Raw genomic sequence first — 17475 nt, forward strand, 5'->3', positions numbered from 1 at the left:
ACAGGCTTTTTAAAGTAATTAAAAAGCCAGATGATTGTTGTCAGTAAGTATTTAAAACCTTGTTAGGTGAACAAAGTTAGTTGGCAGCCGCATTAATTTGAAGCAAACCAAATGCAAAGCAATATGTTGCAATTGTATTAACCTCTCAGACATTTAGCAACATTCAGGCACTTTAGGGAGCAAAAGCATTTGGAAATCAATATATTCTCCTCCCACCGTAATCTGTGCTAATTGACATTTTATGAATGGTTGGAAAAGAAATTGGTAGCAGCTTTGACATCCCTCAAAGCCCGAGTCTCTCCTTCAAGAAGCATCCCTGTTTAATATATTGATTGCGAATGCTGTTAGAGAAGTAATAGCTTATCCACGTTTGCATGATCAGCTGGGCAAGCGATATAGATCTATCAACTCAGTTTCAATTCAGCAGATGCCCTATCGGCAATCGGTTTTCACTGAAGTAATAGCGATGTTACTATCCATTCCCTTTTCTTTTTCTTTGTTGAAGGGCACTGGGTGGATTTCGTGTTCTGATTTCTTTCTCTCTGCTTATTTATTTAAATGCATAATCCAGCCTAAGGCAGGTAATAACATTTTGCAAGAAAATGAAAATATAAAATGTAAGTGGAAACCTGTCAGATTTCATGAAAGTGTGTGTCTCTGAAGAGGTGGAGAGGGGGGGGGGGAGAGAGGTTTTTCACGCTCCAACCATTGTGGAACTGTGTTGGTGCTTTGTTAAGGGAAGTCTTCAGGAATGTGCTTCCCCTTAACTCTCTTCCCCTCATGTCAGGAACTCTGGGGCTCATGATAGGCAGCATGCAGACCAGTGGAGGTTGGTCTATTAGGGCGAATGGGCCATTGCCCCACCAACCTGAGTCTGCCCTCTTCCAGCTCCCACCTGCCTGACTTCTTACAACCAGTCCAGAGGGTGGCCCTGGTTGTCAGCTTCCTCCTGCTTAGTCCCAGTTTTGCCCTTGTAGAAAACAGCAGGGAGGAGGATGAGGGACAAAACTTGAATTAGCTGGCTCCACCTGTCATTGGCTCTGGCTACTGTAGGGCTCCCAGTGATCCATCCCACCAGTCCCAATGGGCATCAACCACTGCTGCAGACAAGAAAACAATTCCTTGTTCTCTGCACTACAAGGCCCAGTGGGCAGAGGTGGGAACTATGGATAGCTCAAGCCTTGATCCAGTCTCCTCAGACTAGAATCCTACTGATTCATCTGATCTAGGACTCCCAATATTGTCCTGCTGCCTACTAGGTACTTCTGAAGTTTGCTGCATCTCAGTCAGAGCCCCTTCTTGGCCAGGGAATCTTCTAAGCTTTCAGTCGATGCTTCTACAATGCCCCACTGCCCATTTTCCATTTGTTGCTTGCTTTCCACACCTGTCTCCTGGCTGGTGTCATGAGCCCTGCAAGGAACTCTTGGCAGTATGTGTCAGAGGAAGGGGAGATCTGGGATCCAGGGGAGGGGCTCAGTGGTCTGGGAGTGACGAGCAAGGATGTTGAGGAGGGATCCAGTGAGGCATGCGTAGACAGTCACTGCCCTGAGGAATAAGATGGTGTCAAAGAGGACACTGAGTGACCACCCATTCCCTCACCCCACTTTCCACTCTTGAGCCACCCCCTGACATCGATCCACCTTCAGCAGAGGAGGGAAGGGCAGAGGTGGAGCCAGAAAATGAGCTGGCCAAGCATCACCATTCATGCACCACAAGATGCATAGGTGCAAACAGACCGAGCTCATTAACCAACCCACCTACCAGAGTGCCCGCTTGCTGAGTTTCCTAAGCTGAGAGACAAGTCCCGCACAAGCAGTTGTGCCCACCCCATCCTTCATTAGGGGGCATGTCAAGTGTCCCTCACCCCACCCACCCACATTCAAGTCATCCCCAAGCCAGCTTCTTGCCACGACAACATCTTGTGTAGCCATGCCAAATAATGCCTTGAAGTAATCTTAGCTCTGTGACCTGTAGTTTGATCTGTGTTCCACTCATGTGCTAAATTGTGGGATAAAGCCATTGGCAAGCTGAGCGTCATGAGTCTGAATCTTCCAGATTCAGACAGGACTGTTGATTTCCTGGCCTGTTTCATTCTGCTATATCACAGGAGAACATGAATCTGCTTACACTGAGTCACACCCTTGGTTGGTCTAGCTCAGTATTGTTGATAGTGGCTGGCACTTTCAGGGTTTCAGGAGGATAGCTGGAGATGGGGGTGAAATTCAGTCCAGTTCACTTTTAAAGGTGAACTTACAGAATTTGTTATTTCCAAAACAATACGTAAACTGAAACACAGTAACCCTTTAAAGTTCACACTTCTCTGAATTTTGCAGTGCAGTTCTCTAGCCAATGTATACAAAAAAGCATATGCTAGGGAAATGTTTGCATATAAATGTACATATTAGTGACTATAGCATTACAAAACGCATTACAGTAGGCAAAATTGCTTTGCAAAATGTGTACACTAGGGAAAAGTGCATACAAATGTGTGTATTAGGAGAAATTCACACTAAAATGATGATGAATTATCACGAGGACTTTTTTAAAAAAAATGCAAACTGATGTGGACATATGGAGAACCAACTTAAGCCTGGAAAAAATGTAAAATTGAGAGAAACTGAAATTAACAGTTTTTCCCATCCCTATTCCCAGCCCTCCCTGGAGCTGCTGGGAATTGAACCTGGAACTTTCTGCATGCAAAGCAGGCTGGACTCTGGCCATCCCCTTATCCTGCTGTGCTCTTCAATCATGGGAAAGAGGATGGTGGCTTCTCTTCCTGTCTGGGCTGTCCTAGACTGCCTCCTCTGCTTCTGGCCACTTGTAGCCTCTCCAGCCCTTGGAATCGAATTGTGAGACTACCCAAGCACTGAGCACCAGACAGCTGCCCAACAATGTTAATGCCAGCTTGTCCTGGGCATGGCTTACATGTACTTTTAAGAGGGCATAAAAATCCTTCCCACAATTTCTGGCATTTCACCAGATGGCATATGAAATTAAAAGGTTTTTTTCCCCCAAACCTCTGTCCAATCTGTCTCCATTGGCTCTCTCTTTTCAGCTCATGAGTCTGCTGTAGTTTGATTTGCCCGTCCCCACTGAATAATCTCCAGATTTGCATGGGGGACTGATCTTCCAGGGACGGGGGCAGGCGGTTTCCCTTCTGCTGTATAATAAAATATAATTAAAGGACAATAATCTTTTAGTTTGTGCAGCATATAACTTCCAACATATATAGCTGCATTCCAAAAATGATAAAGTGGGCAACACTGAAAATTCAAAGGAGAATTTATTCAAGCAGTAACTCACAGGCCTGCTATAGTTAATGCTGCAGCTATGAATCAACCCGTTTATAGGGCTATAGCATGTTGGGTAACACACAATTCCATTTTACATATATAAAATAAGCTTATAAATGTACACATTAATCCTTATTAGGTTGTGAAATGTTCTGACTCCAAAGGTGACAAAATATGTATTTCACAGCTAATGGTGGCCATTCATTTTTTTCATAAGTCCCAGTGGGCTCCAAACTCCAATGGATATACATCCATTGCAAAATGAAATAAAATGAGCATATTTCACAATACCGGTAGCTTTGCAAATAAGGGGATTGTAATGACTGACTCCCATTCTCCTTGCAAAATGCAAGGAGAAAACTGACACGGGGAAAGCTGTGGGAGATACTGGCCATGATCCAGAGGCCCGGGGATTTTGTCAGAGCCAACCTGGGGCCATGGCTGGCCCTACTGGCCTTGAGCTCATTTGCTCAAAGTGGGGCCTAGAGTGTTGTGTAATCTGGACTGCAATAAGCAGAATGCAATAATATAGGAAGAGCCCTGCTGGATGAGATCAAAGGCCTGTCTAGTCCGGTGTCCTGTTTCATGCAGGAGTCAACCAGATGCCTCTGGGAAGCCTGTCCCATCAGGGCCTGTCCTCTTAGGCCCCAGATATCTGAAAGACTGCCTCCTTCTCCACAACTTCTTCTCGTAGGGTTGCCATATTGCCCGGTTAGCCGGGTTTTACCCGGATTCTTTGCATGCCACCCAGCGCCCGGCTAGTCTCTTTGGTGGCCCGGATTCTCACCTTTAATTTAAAAAAAAAATTAAGTTTCTAGGTGGTCCGGTTCTCGAGATATACATAAAAACGTCAGCCACCCCCCAACTGTTAAATCTTTCTTTAAACAGCACTATAGCACTTTGTAGCTTTAACCCCGCCTGTTCAGCATTGCAGCCAATCAGAGAAGCCAGGATTGTTTCAGTTTCATTGACCTGAGGCAGTGTCTAGAAAACAAAATGGTGGTCCCCCCCCCCCGTTTATCTGAAAATCTCATAAATTGGGTAAGTATATACATTTCAGTTTCTTTTCGTCTTGTGTGCAGGAGTCAGATCTTGGGCAGTGTTTTGAAAACCTTCCCGATGCTTGCTTTTTGTAAAAGCAATGCTAATCCTATATGTTGCTTATCACTTGAGGTTGCAGTTCTGTCCCTGTTTGAGTAAGCCCCACTGAATACACTGGGACTTGCTTCTGAATAAATAAACCTAGGATTGCACTATAAATATCTTTACAGTTTGTGTAAATAATAAATATATTTGATAGTCATGCTTATATAAATATTTCTTCATTTATCATATTTTTGGTTTTTGGTTAGGAATCCTAACTGGTTGTGAGATGTTTAGTTTTCTGCCTTACTCATAGGAATCTTCTTGTGGTTGGTATGGTGTTGCATTTAAGAAATCATGGTATGAAATGGCCTGAATCAGTATAAGACAGATTCCTTGATTCCTAAAAGTGGGAAGAGACTCAAGGGCCACAGTGACTCCAACATTCATTTATTTTTATCTACAACATTTATATACCGCTTTATTGTAAAAAATGTCAAAGCAGTTGACAGAAAGAATTAAAAATATAATTATTGGCAAAAGCTTTAAGGACAGATACTTAAAAACATTCAAAATAATAAAACGAACAATGAGTTAAAAACAGATTTAAAAACACAATAGCTTCCACATGCCTGGAGAGGCTTGCCTCAAGAAAACTGATTTTAGCAGGTGCTGAAAAGAGGCGTCTGCCTAATGTCAATAGGCAAGGAGTTCCAAAGTGTAGGTGCTGCCACTTAACAGGACTGATTTCTTACAAGAGCAGAACAAGTACTATGTGGCACCCATAACATGGAAAGCACAGCTTGAACTTGGCCTGGTAGCAAATCAGCAACCAATGCCGATTGCAGAGCAGAGGTGTAATGTGCTGTTAGGATCTCACTCATGTTAGCAATTGTGCTGCAGCATTCTGCGTTAACTGCAGTCCCCAGGTCTGGTTGTGCTGCATGGGGATTTCTGTGACCTTGGCTGACTGGCTGCTAGGATTTTTTTAGTTTGGGTTTTTGGTTATGAATCCTGACTGGTTGTGGGATGCTGGGTTTTCTACCTTACTCCTAGGAATCTTGTGGTTGGTATGGTATTACATTTAGGAAAGTGATACTGCCTTTCCCCCCCCCATTTGCATTTCACTTATCTTTAACCTCACTCCGTTACAGCCATAGAAGCAACAGCAGCATATGCAAGATGATTAACTCCCATTAGTGATAAGAGCAAGAATTTATAATTATTATTTCAATTAAAACAAGAGGCTTATCAATACTTTGAAGAGGACCAGATATTTATTTTCTTTCTGAGCCCAGGACTGGGTCTTTCATGATGCCCGGTGTGTGTGGGGGGAGCAGGAGAGTAGTCGATAAGACAGACATCCTGGCATTGGTAATCTAATTAGCAAGGTATGTGTGGGGTTGTTGCACACTTCCAGGCCCAGTTTCATTTTGAGTAGGGAGGTGGAACCTGTGTAGATGTGGTTGATCAAAGGGAGAAGAAATTTTGAGTTAAGCAAAGCTCTGCTTTTATAAAACCTAAGACACATACAGATACTGTGAATGTCTGAGTGCCTGCACCACTGGAATACTGAAGGAACTTGTAAAACTTGCTGCAACAGTATTTAGAACTGAGCATGTGGCGTGAAAGACTCCTTTCCCTAACATTTTGGCTTCTTGTTTTTCTCCACCCACCACGTCTTTGAAATATATCGTATATGGTTATCCGTACTGCTGCCCTGACTTACTTCATGTTTGTTGCTATTTTGTGTTTTTATTATGTTTTTATATTGATTGTGTATTTTTATTGTTTTTATTATATTTGTAAGCTGTGCTGAGCTCTGTTTTTAACAGCAGAAGGGCAGGATATAAATCCTCTTAATCAATCAATAAATACTCCATACGGTTGGAAACTAGAGTCTAGGCATTTAAGGCTGAAAACGTTGCTTTTTAAAAAAAGATTTCTCACATCTTTCCCCGGTTTTTGGTGTTAATTCCTAGGCACAAAAACAAAACAACTGGACAATCCAAATATTAATATGCAAATAATTTGCATAATATGCAAATAATTTGCATAATATGCAAATAATATGCATAATATGTAAATTAGCCTGTCCGGATTTGTGGAACTGGAATATGGCAACCCTATTCTCAGGTGTTAAGATTAACAGAGGAGACCCTCTTAGTTGTTCTACCACCCTCTGGAGATTGATGAGAGGGGGTAGCCCAGGAGAGGACGTTTTCTATGGCAAGCCCTGAATGTGGTGCATCTGGCACCTTAACTATACAGTTTTTGTCATAGGTTGAAGACACACCTCTTCTCCCTGGCCTTTACACTTAGAGAGGGGTATTTTTAGGCTCCACACTATACTTGAAACTGAAATTTGTTTTAAACTGTTTTCCGTGTTGTATTTTAAATTCTTATAACCGACCCTAGGAGATTAGGGTGAAGGGCAAGCAAAATAATAATCCAAACTCAGAGGAAGGTAATGGTGAACCACCTCTGAATACCACTTAACACGAAAACCCTATGAACAGAGTATCCCAAATGCAACATGAGATAGTGCCGGAAGATGAGACCCTCCAGGTCAGATGACACTCACCGAGCTACTGGGGAAGAACAATGGACAAGAACAAGTAGCATTGTGACTAATGACCACCACTGGCCCGGCCTCCAAGAGGTCTTCTGTATCTTTAAAAGTTGTGCAGGGGGAAGGGAGAATTCCACCTTGTGGTTTTTCCAATTACAGTATTGCAAGAACACCTGCACTTGGCTGACTTTCTCTTCTCCTAAAGATACAAGATCAGTCTCAGGCCATGAACCTGGCATCCCTAGATGGGGATCATCCTTGCTAGACGTCCACACTGCAAGATGGGGGAAGCCTTTCCACCTTTCCTCCCTAAAGTGTCTTTTCTCCCAGTTGATGGTCAGAGCATTAGATAAAGTGTGCTTTCATCTATATTGAAATATTTATTTCTCTGCCAGAAGAACTTTCTCGGGGTCACATGAACAGGAATGGATGTGGCCATTGTTCAAGCCAGTAGTGTGAATTTTACAGCAGGCTAGTTTCTGTACATATCCCGCTGTGCCTTCCATCCAGGCAAGCAGGAAGCATGATCAGAGTTCAGCGACACATCCCAGCCAGGCAAAAACATGTGAGGAGAGGGGTAAAGCAGGGGTGGTGATGGCCATTACATGAGGAAAAGAGGGCTATCTAGGGAAGGTTATGACCTTGGGAGAGACCTGAGAGCACATAGCGAGGCCCAGAGGAGCAGACTAGGGTCCCAGACCTGCAGTTGCCCATCCCTGTGCTAGCATGACAGTATCTCACTGTTTAGAGGATTTGTAGCTCAGTTACCAAGGTGTCTGGCCATATTCCTATGGCCATATACTTGGGAACAAATCCCAGCATAGGAAAGTATCATATCCTTCTGTGGGCGTCCAATTAGGCAACCCTGCCTCTGAACAGCAATATTCCCCTCCCCTCCTCCCTAAAGAGCCTGCAGTATATTGTGATGTGTGAAGAAACCTAATGGCCTTTTGTGTGAGGAAGGCATGAATTATAAGGTCAGCTTTATCAACTCCCTCAGCCAGAAATAGAAGATATATGAAGGTGTCCAACTGAAATTAGATCATCTGGTATGCCTGGTGTTGCAGCTGCATATCTTGTTATAGAATGTTTACTAAAGGTCAGAGTATCCTAGCACATCAAGCCAAAGGATAAATGTAAGTTGCAGAAGTGACAAATTAAACAGTGGTCATAAGGGATAACTTATTCACTAGTAAAGCCATAAACGTTTAGTGCATTAGGATGGCCTCCTTGATGGAAATTTCTAGACAAATGCACTGGTCTTCACCCATAAAATTAGAAAGATAGACTCTAGGGAAAGCCACCTACTACACCCAAGATGAATTGCTGCGCTTCAAAACAGCCTTTAGTCACACTCATGGATTTTATTGTTTTCTTATCTAGGCTACTAAAGTACCTTTTCCAACAAGCTAAAAGTTTCTTTACATCAATTAAAGTGCCACTCTTTGAGCCCTCTTTTTGCAGTCAGCAGAGGAAGGAAGCAGGAATCTACAACTGCACATTTGAAATTTAAAACTGAGATGAAGTATTCAAGCTGTTGGAGCAATCTGGCAAATATAGCACACTTGCAAAAACTGGATCTCAGTGGCACATTCACATTGGTACTTTCGACTTTGGCGTTCAAAGACTGTTTGCCATACTCTTATTGCTGTCTGATTTAAACATGAGTGAAGCCTACCAGATAAATTCCATTTGTACTGAAAGGAACAGTTTGGGGGTGCTCCTTTACCCTTCATTGTCACTGGAAGCACAGGTGGGCTCAGTGATAAGGAGATATTTCCCCAGTTTTGGCTGGTATCCATTCCTGGAGAGATATAGCTTAGCTACAGTGACCCACATATTGATAACTTCTAGGATGGATTATTGCATTACACTTTGAGGTTAGTTCAGAAGCTGCCTTATACTTAGTCAGGCCATTCATTCATCTATCTCAATATTGTCTACACTGACTGGAAGCAGCTCTCCAAGGTTTCAGGCAGGAGTCTTTCCCAGTCCTACCTGGAGACATCAGGGACTCAACCTCAGACCTTTTGCATTAAGAACATAAGAACATAAGAAGAGCCTGCTGGATCAGGCCAGTGGCCCATCTAGTCCAGCATCCTGTTCTCACAGTGGTCAACCAGGTGCCTGGGGGAAGCTCGCAAGCAGGACCCGAATGCAAGAACACTCTCCCCTCCTGAGGCTTCTGGCAACTGGTTTTCAGAAGCATGCTGCCTCTGACTAGGGTAGCAGAGCACAGCCATCACGGCTAGCAGCCATTGATAGCCCTGTCCTCCATGAATTTGTCTAATCTTCTTTTAAAGCCATCCAAGCTGGTGGCCATTACTGCATCTTGTGGGAGCAAATTCCATAGTTTAACTATGCGCTGAGTAAAGAAGTACTTCCTTTTGTCTGTCCTGAATCTTCCAACATTCAGCTTCTTTGAATGCCCACGAGTTCTAGTATTATGAGAGAGGGAGAAGAACTTTTCTCTATCCACTTTCTCAATGCCATGCATAATTTTATACACTTCTATCATGTCTCCTCTGACCCGCCTTTTCTCTAAACTAAAAAGCCCCAAATGCTGCAACCTTTCCTCGTAAGGGAGTCGCTCCATCCCCCTGACCATTCTGGTTGCCCTCTTCTGAACCTTTTCCAACTCTAGAATATCCTTTTTGAGATGAGGCAACCAGAACTGTACACAGTAAAGCATCTGCTCTACTGCTGAGCGGCAGCCCTTCCCCTACACTTGATGCAGAACATGGCAGCCAGGTTGCTCAGTAGAAAATCCTACTGTGCATACGTAAGATATGGGCTAAAGGAATTGCACTGGCTGCCTATTTGATACTGAGCCAAGTTTAAGATTTTGGTTATGGACTTTCTTAGGCTGTTAATTCTTAGTCTCTGGATATCTGTTTGTATATATTGTTGTAGCTCTATGATTTTCTTGTTCTGCTCTTATTTTTGAAAGTGGCTTTATTTTAAAATAAGTAAAAATAAATATTGTTGCGAGCCTCCCCAATCTCTGAGCGGTGAGATTTCCGGGGTCCCTGTGCTCCTCCAGGGTTTGGTTTCCTTTGGGAAGAAGGTCAGCGGAGACTGCGGTGTCTTTATGAAATATGGGTTGTTTATTTACACACATTCCAACCTGAGCTTCAGAATGGAGGGGTTCAAGGCATCAGCAGTCCAATATCCAGCTTTTCGATCTGGGTTGCAGGAGGCACCCCAAATGCCATGGTGCAGAGAGCCAGCCTCTCTGCCTGCCTGCAGTTACCAGCCTTTCTCTAGACACAACTAAACACACAAAACTCTCCTAGGCTCCAGGAGGGAGGGAGGCTCTCTTGAAGAGTTTCAATGACAAAAGGATCTTCCTGGCACATTCAGCAGTTGCTGGGCAACTGATAGACCCATTATCCCACCTGGCCAATCTATTTGGTTAACAAAGGGAATTCATCTGGCCAGCAGAGCCAGCCCCAAGGCATGGGATTCCAAATCAGAGGCTGGAAATGGGACCCACAGGAATCATCCATCCCAACCCCCATGCTCATAACAATATATTCATGTTTCCAACAGAGCGGAATCCCCATTTCCCATATTGAAATTTGGAGGTTGCCTTTTTATGGGCTTCTCTTCTTCTCTGTTTTTCTATCAATTAAACAGAACCTCTAGTTGCTTTCGCCAGGCAACTTTTGTTCAGGGAGCATAGTTGTAAACGCATTATAGATTTTGTAGTGTTAAATCTGTTCTCTCATGTCCATTATTTCACTTATGATCACATTGCACAGAGAAGACTGTTAACACTGAAGCTGTGTAACTTCTTATTCCATTTCAGACCTGGCTGTTCAGGCAGGCCTACAAGATTGGGACAGATTAATTTATGTTCTGAATTAATGGTTTTTTAGCTTAAAATTTGATTATGTTGATCTATATATATTGTTTTTATTCTTGTTGTTCGTCTCCTAGAGTGTCCCTAACCCGGACAGATAGGCGGCTGAAAAATAAAATTTATTATTATTATCTATTATTCAGTGAATTAGATATTTATTTATTGATATTTTGAAAACCCACATTTCAGGTTAGGGTTGAAGGGACTTGTACTCCAAAACATCTGGAGATCCAAAAACTGAGGAAGGGCTACTCTAGAGAGAAGAGAAAATCTATAACTAAGGGGGGGAAAGGTACTGAAGTCACAGCTGGTGAGAGAAATAACAGCTTTGAAGAAAGGTTAAGTCACATATGTAAGGATTTTTGTAAAGAAAAGAACCCCCCCCGTCTCTCTTTGCAGAAAAGGGGCTACTTTAAACTAGGGCTGTGCATCCAAACTGGCCAAATCACAGACCACATTGGGCCAATTCAGAATGAATTGCTGCCACTCCAGATCGGATCAAGTCACCTCAGGATCACTCCAGTGTGAGTTGGGTCCACCTGAAGCACTCTGGAGCAACCCGGAGCTGACAAGACTCTGTAAGAAAGCCAGACAGTCTGCCCCAAAGTGTTGCAATTATTAATTATAACCCTATATAAGAAGAATGTATGGGTGGGGAGAAGGAGGAGAAAGAGGCAAGCTGGGGTTTTCTCATTGACAGCTCTAGCTTCCAATCCAGGGCTAGAATCTCACTCAATCTTCTCCAGTCACAGTGATTGAAACAAGCGAACTTTAAAGGTGGCTAGCACAAAAAGCTCTAGACTGACTTGTCTGCAACTTAGTAGGGTTAGTCCCTTCTGTGTGTGTATGTGGGGGGGAGGTGGCTACCATGTCTTCAAGCTACATGCAGTTATGTGGCATGGCAAGAAAGTTATGGGCATTTTACTTTTTTAATAACATATATTTTTGAAAGAAAAAAACAAAATTTTAAAGGGGGGCTAGCACAAAACCCCATGGATCGACCTGTCTGAAATCATAGCCTTATTGTCCTTGTGAGTTTGCTCCTAATTTCAGACACCTATGTGGGGGGGGGGGAGATGTGGCCATTTTGGTTTTCCAATGCAAGTGAAAAAGGAGAGAGAAGTACTAGGCAGAAAGAAGAAGTAGCAAAAAGGCGTAGGAGAGGAGGAACCTACATGCCAGTGGCATCTACCCAGGATAAAGTAGGGTTGGGGGTCGATGCCTTTAGATGTGGGTCACAGGACAGGGCCAGGTGCTCCTCCGTAGGCAGCTTTCCCTAGCCAATTTGACCCTCCTTCTTGTCTGATTCCGCCACAGGATTGAACCCTCTTGCTCTTGGTTGGAGGGGGGCAGGGAAGAGGACACAGTGTCTTCTCCTTCCCCCTCCCAACCCATTAGGGTTTATTAGCCCCAGCCACCCCATTTATTTGGGGCTGGATTCAGAGTGGGGTGGGTGATCCCAAGGTCAGCTTGGGTCAGGTCAGCCTGATCCATGGGTCCCAAAGGGGCCCCAGGGTGGAGCTGAGCACAAACCTAACTAGTGTCTCTGCCTAGGATTTCAGAACATTGTTGTGAATGCATGGCACTACTTTTTACTGAACCAAACCATTATAGGCTGCAAAGGACAGGCTACAGAGCAAGTAAGGGAAACCGAGGAACTGGGAAACAAAGAGTCTGATTACAAGAAGAGATAAAGGTAGAGGGAAGGGTAAGGAAAGAGTCCTGGATTAGTAAACCCAGTGGTGGGTCAGAAGAGATAAAGGCCACATTCACACCATGCATTTATTCCACTTGCCAGAGTGGTTTAACAGTCAATCCCTCCTGCCAGGGAGCTCTGGGGATTGTAGCTCTGTGAGGGGAATAGGAGTCTCCTGACAACTCTCGGCGCCCTTCGCAAACTACATTTCTCAGGATTGTTTGGGGAAGCTATGAGAGCCAGTGTGGTATAGTGGTTAAGGTGTTGGAGTACGACCTGGGAGACCAGGGTTCAAATCCCCACGCATGCATACGATGCTCTGAGGATCCTGAGGACCTTAAGAAGCACAATTCTGACACTGTGCTTCCCTTTGCGCCAGTCTGCATTATTATGTAGGCAAGTGGGAGAACTTGACCTGGGGCTGCCATTTTCAGCAGCATCCTTTTATCTTTCATAATTTGATATTCCTCTCGAAAAGGAAGAAAATACAGTGGGTTAAAAAGAGTTGCTAGCCTCTGTTTTCTTAACATGGTCATTTTCATCCTACCCTTCTCTCTCCCCCACCCCCAATCTTTTCATCATAATTTTCCTCTGATCAGTTTCAACCAGTTGTACATCCCACTTATGAATCCCATTAGTGGAGATTGCGTTTGTGGGCAGAAACTTAGAATGTCATTACACCAGGCGGCTGGAACATTTACCCTCTACAGTGAGTTATATATTATAACAAAGACAGCATAAATTGGAATTTATTTCATTAGAGAAATTTAACACCAGAAAAATAATGGCACTGATCTTTCTTTAGGGACACTATTGCATTACATTGTTGCTTCACTAAATTAAAAAATGCTATCAGGTTGGCAGTAAATTTTGGAATGAGCGACTGTGCAAACTATAAAGGCCATTTAGAGGCCAAGTGTTTGTATATATACATAACAACAACAACAAAATACTAGACAGAAAGTTTAATAGGCACCTTGCAATTCGGGAAACTTTAAGTATAAGAAAACATTTACGTCTGTGGCAGTGAGTTGTTTTATTTGAATCTGACTCATTCACCATGGTTGAGGATAATCATAGCAACTTAGAAGGACAGTCATGTTGTCCTATAAGAAAAAATCCAAAATATATATTAGGGCAAAACCTTTATTAGACCGAACAAAATGTCATAAAATGGCGTGCAAAGTTTTGAGTGCTCTAGAACTCTTCATCAGGCAATCAGTGGTTCTTAATCTTTTCCACTGCCAGCACCCGTTGGATTTCCAAAATGTGCTCTCACACCCCCTGAAAAAATACAGTTCATTTTTAATTTTAATTTAATTTAATTTAATTTTAATGTGTGTTTTAGCCAAACTTAGCTAAGCTTAAATGAATTTTTAAAATCTCTTGAACACCTCGCATTCCTAGAAACAGTGTCTTGCACCCCCAGGAGTGCATGCTCCCCAGGTTAAGAACCACTGGGCTAGATCATAAAAACACCAGGGAGTGGAAAGAGAGGGGGGAAGGATGGGATTCAAGCCATACCTAGCTGTATCTGGTAAGAGTCTATGATTAGCATGTACATTGTAGCTCAGTGGTGGAACATCTGCTGTGCGTGCAGAAGGTTCCAGGTTCAATCCCCAGCATCTCCAGGTGGGGCTGGGAGAGACTCCCGCCTGAAACCTTGGAGAGCTGCTGCAAGTCAGTGTAGACAGTACTGAGCTAGATGGATCAATATGGTCTGCCTCAGTGTAAGGCAGCTTCCTATGTTCCTGTAGTGACTACCAGGCCGGGTCCGAGGTTTGGGTACTAACATAAAAGACCCAATTAAGGACGGGGGGGGATTTAATTTTGCTTGCATTTTAATAAGGAACATCCTGATCCACACTCCTCGAACTACTATGAGAACTGAAAAACAATTATTCTTTGAAATTTGAAATTTTCCAAATTTTGCAATGAAATCATCCAACCAAACAGTGTGTAGAAAAAATGCATATATTTGTGAAAATAACATATCAAAATGCATTATATTAGGGGAAATTGCTTGCCGAAATATGGATGTTAGTCAAAACTGCATACAAAAAATGTGTGTATTAGGAGAAATTCACACTCAAAGTTATTATTTATAATTTTTAATATAAAAGTATGTCTACACCACTGTATCATAAAATACCAGATTTATTTTTTATTGATTTTTAATTGCAATTTCATTAAGAAAAAAGACAAGGAAGAAAAGAAAAAAAGGAGGGGAAGAATGCGAAAAGGAAAAAAGGAAAAAATCTTTGTCAGCTCACATGAACAGAACATTTAAACATCCATGAATCCATTTTAGTTTACATATATCGATCGATATATGCCATCCAAATGTCCGCATATGTATCCAAAGTTGGTGTTTAGAGAAGGTATACTCAAATGTAGCAAGGGTGTTTAGGTCATCAAACCATTGCATAATAGTTGGCGGGTATTTGTCATTCCAGGCTCGAAGCATAAGTCTCTTAGCAACCATTAGAGCATGTAAAGTCCATCCTTGTTGCTCTGCCATTAATCTCCATATAACAGGAATATAATGTAAAAGTACACAAACGTCTGCAGAGTTCAAAGATTTTTCCAATACAAGGTTACTATGGACCAAGGTTACTATGGACCAAGGTTACTATGGACAACAACTTCAGACTAAAAAGAAAAACGCACTGAACATTCCTACATCATATGCCTCAATGAGGCATTCCAAGCGCTGCGCCTCCAGCATCTATCTGAATTGGGCAAAGCCTTCCTATTAAAAACACTGTGGGGTCCAATATACTCGGAATACCAATTTTTGCTGAATCAATCTCACTTTAAATCTATAGAAACATTTCATATAGACTCTAAAGCAATTTCCCACTGTTTAGGTTGTGTAGCATATTCTAACTCCCTGTTCCATTCTTCCCTAACTTCTTGAACTTCCATTTTACAAGCTTCCAATAAGTATTTATAAATAACATTTACAGGTTTGGATTTGTGTGAAGATCCAATTATTCCTTTCAATAATTTAGAGGATGCCGATAGGCCATAGATGGACATTAACAGGTGTTGTAATTGTAAATAGTCAGCCCTCATTGTAAATGATATCTAAACTGCAATATAGGAAACTGCAAAAAAATCTCCTAGCTGATCTAATAATAATAATAATAATAATTTAATTTTTGTGTCGCCTATCTGGCCGAAGTCACTCTAGGCGACGTACACAATTAAATTCCAGTAAAATTACAATTTAAAATACAGAGTAAATACAATACATCATCATAAAACAGTGTATAAACAACGGGCATTCAGTAATATTGATAAAGATTAGCCCACCCCGGAGGTCCCGAAGGCCTGTTCAAAAAGCCAAGTTTTTAATGCTCGGCGAAATGCATCCAGGGAGGGGGCATGTCGAAGATCGAACGGGAGGGAGTTCCAGAGAGTGGGGGCCGCCACTGAGAATGCCCTCTCCCTAGTTCCCACCAACCTAGCTGTTTTTATTGGTGGTACTGAGAGAAGTCCCTGCGTGGCTGATCTGGTCAGGCGGCTTAATTGGTGGTACTGGAGGTGCTCCTTCAGGTAAACTGGGCCGAGACCGTATAGGGATTTAAAGGTTAATACCAACACCTTGAATTGGGCCCAGAAAACAACTGGAAGCCAGTGTAGATGAACTAACACCGGCGTAATGTGGTCACGGCGGCAGCTATTTGTGAGCAGACGAGCCGCCGCATTTTGTACCAGCTGTAATTTCCGGACCGTTTTCAAGGGTAACCCCACGTACAGCGCATTGCAGTAGTCCAATCGAGAGGTGACCAGGGCATATACTACCAGTGGGAGCTGATGAATAGGGAGGTAGGGTTGCAGCCTCCGGATAAGATGTAGTTGATACCAAGCTGCCCGGCTTACTGCCGAAATCTGCGCCTCCATGGACAGCTTGGAATCAAGAACAACCCCAAGGCTGCGGACCTGATCCTTCAGGGGTAATCTTATCCCACTGAGTTCCAGGTCAACAATACCCAACCTTCCCCTGTCACCCACGAGTAGCACCTCGGTTTTGTCAGGATTGAGCTTCAGCCTGTTCCTTCCCATCCATCCACTCACGGATTCCAGGCACTTGCACAAGGTCTCCACAGCCAACTCTGGTGAAGATTTAAACGAGAGATAGAGCTGCGTGTCATCAGCATATTGGTGACATCGCAGCCCAAATCTCCTGATGATGGCTCCCAGCGGTTTTAGATAGATGTTAAATAGCATGGGGGAGAGGATAGAACCCTGTGGTACTCCGCAAGTGAGGGGCCAAGGGTCTGAAACCTCATCCCCCAATGCTACCTGTTGATGCCTGTCAGAGAGAAAGGAACGGAACCACTGTAAAACAGTGCCTCCTATTCCCAAACCTCCCAGGCGATCCATCAGGATACCGTGGTCAATTTATTTATTTATTTATTTATTCGATTTCTTAGTCACTCATCTGGCTGGCTACCCAGCCACTCTGAGCGACGTACAAAGCAAAAAACATATAAAACATCAAAAACACCAAACACTAAGCAAGAAAGCTAAACAATAACATAGAGACTAACTCAGTTACAATAAGGCTTCTCATCTGTATAGTCCAAAAAGTGCGCCTTCAGATGGAAACTCGTGATATGAGTCTTACCACCCTTGCACAAAGACCGGTGTGAGTGAGAGTCCATATGCAAGACCGAAAAACAACACCCCCTCTTGATCTCAGCATCCAACATCCAGTACACTCAGCGGGGGGGGGGGTATCAAAAGCCGCTGAGAGATCCAGGAGGACAAGAAAGGTGAATTCTGCCCTATCTAATGCCCTCCTCATATCATCCACCAGAGCGACCAAGGCTGTTTCAGTACCATGTCCAGTCCTGAAACCCGATTGGTATGGATCCAAATAATCCGTTTCCTCCAAGTGTGCTGACAGCTGATTTGCCACCACTCGCTCAATGATCTTGCCCCAAAATGGCAAATT

This window comes from Rhineura floridana, chromosome 9 (genome assembly GCF_030035675.1).
Source record: "Rhineura floridana isolate rRhiFlo1 chromosome 9, rRhiFlo1.hap2, whole genome shotgun sequence".
NCBI classification, from domain to species: Eukaryota; Metazoa; Chordata; class Lepidosauria; order Squamata; family Rhineuridae; genus Rhineura; species Rhineura floridana.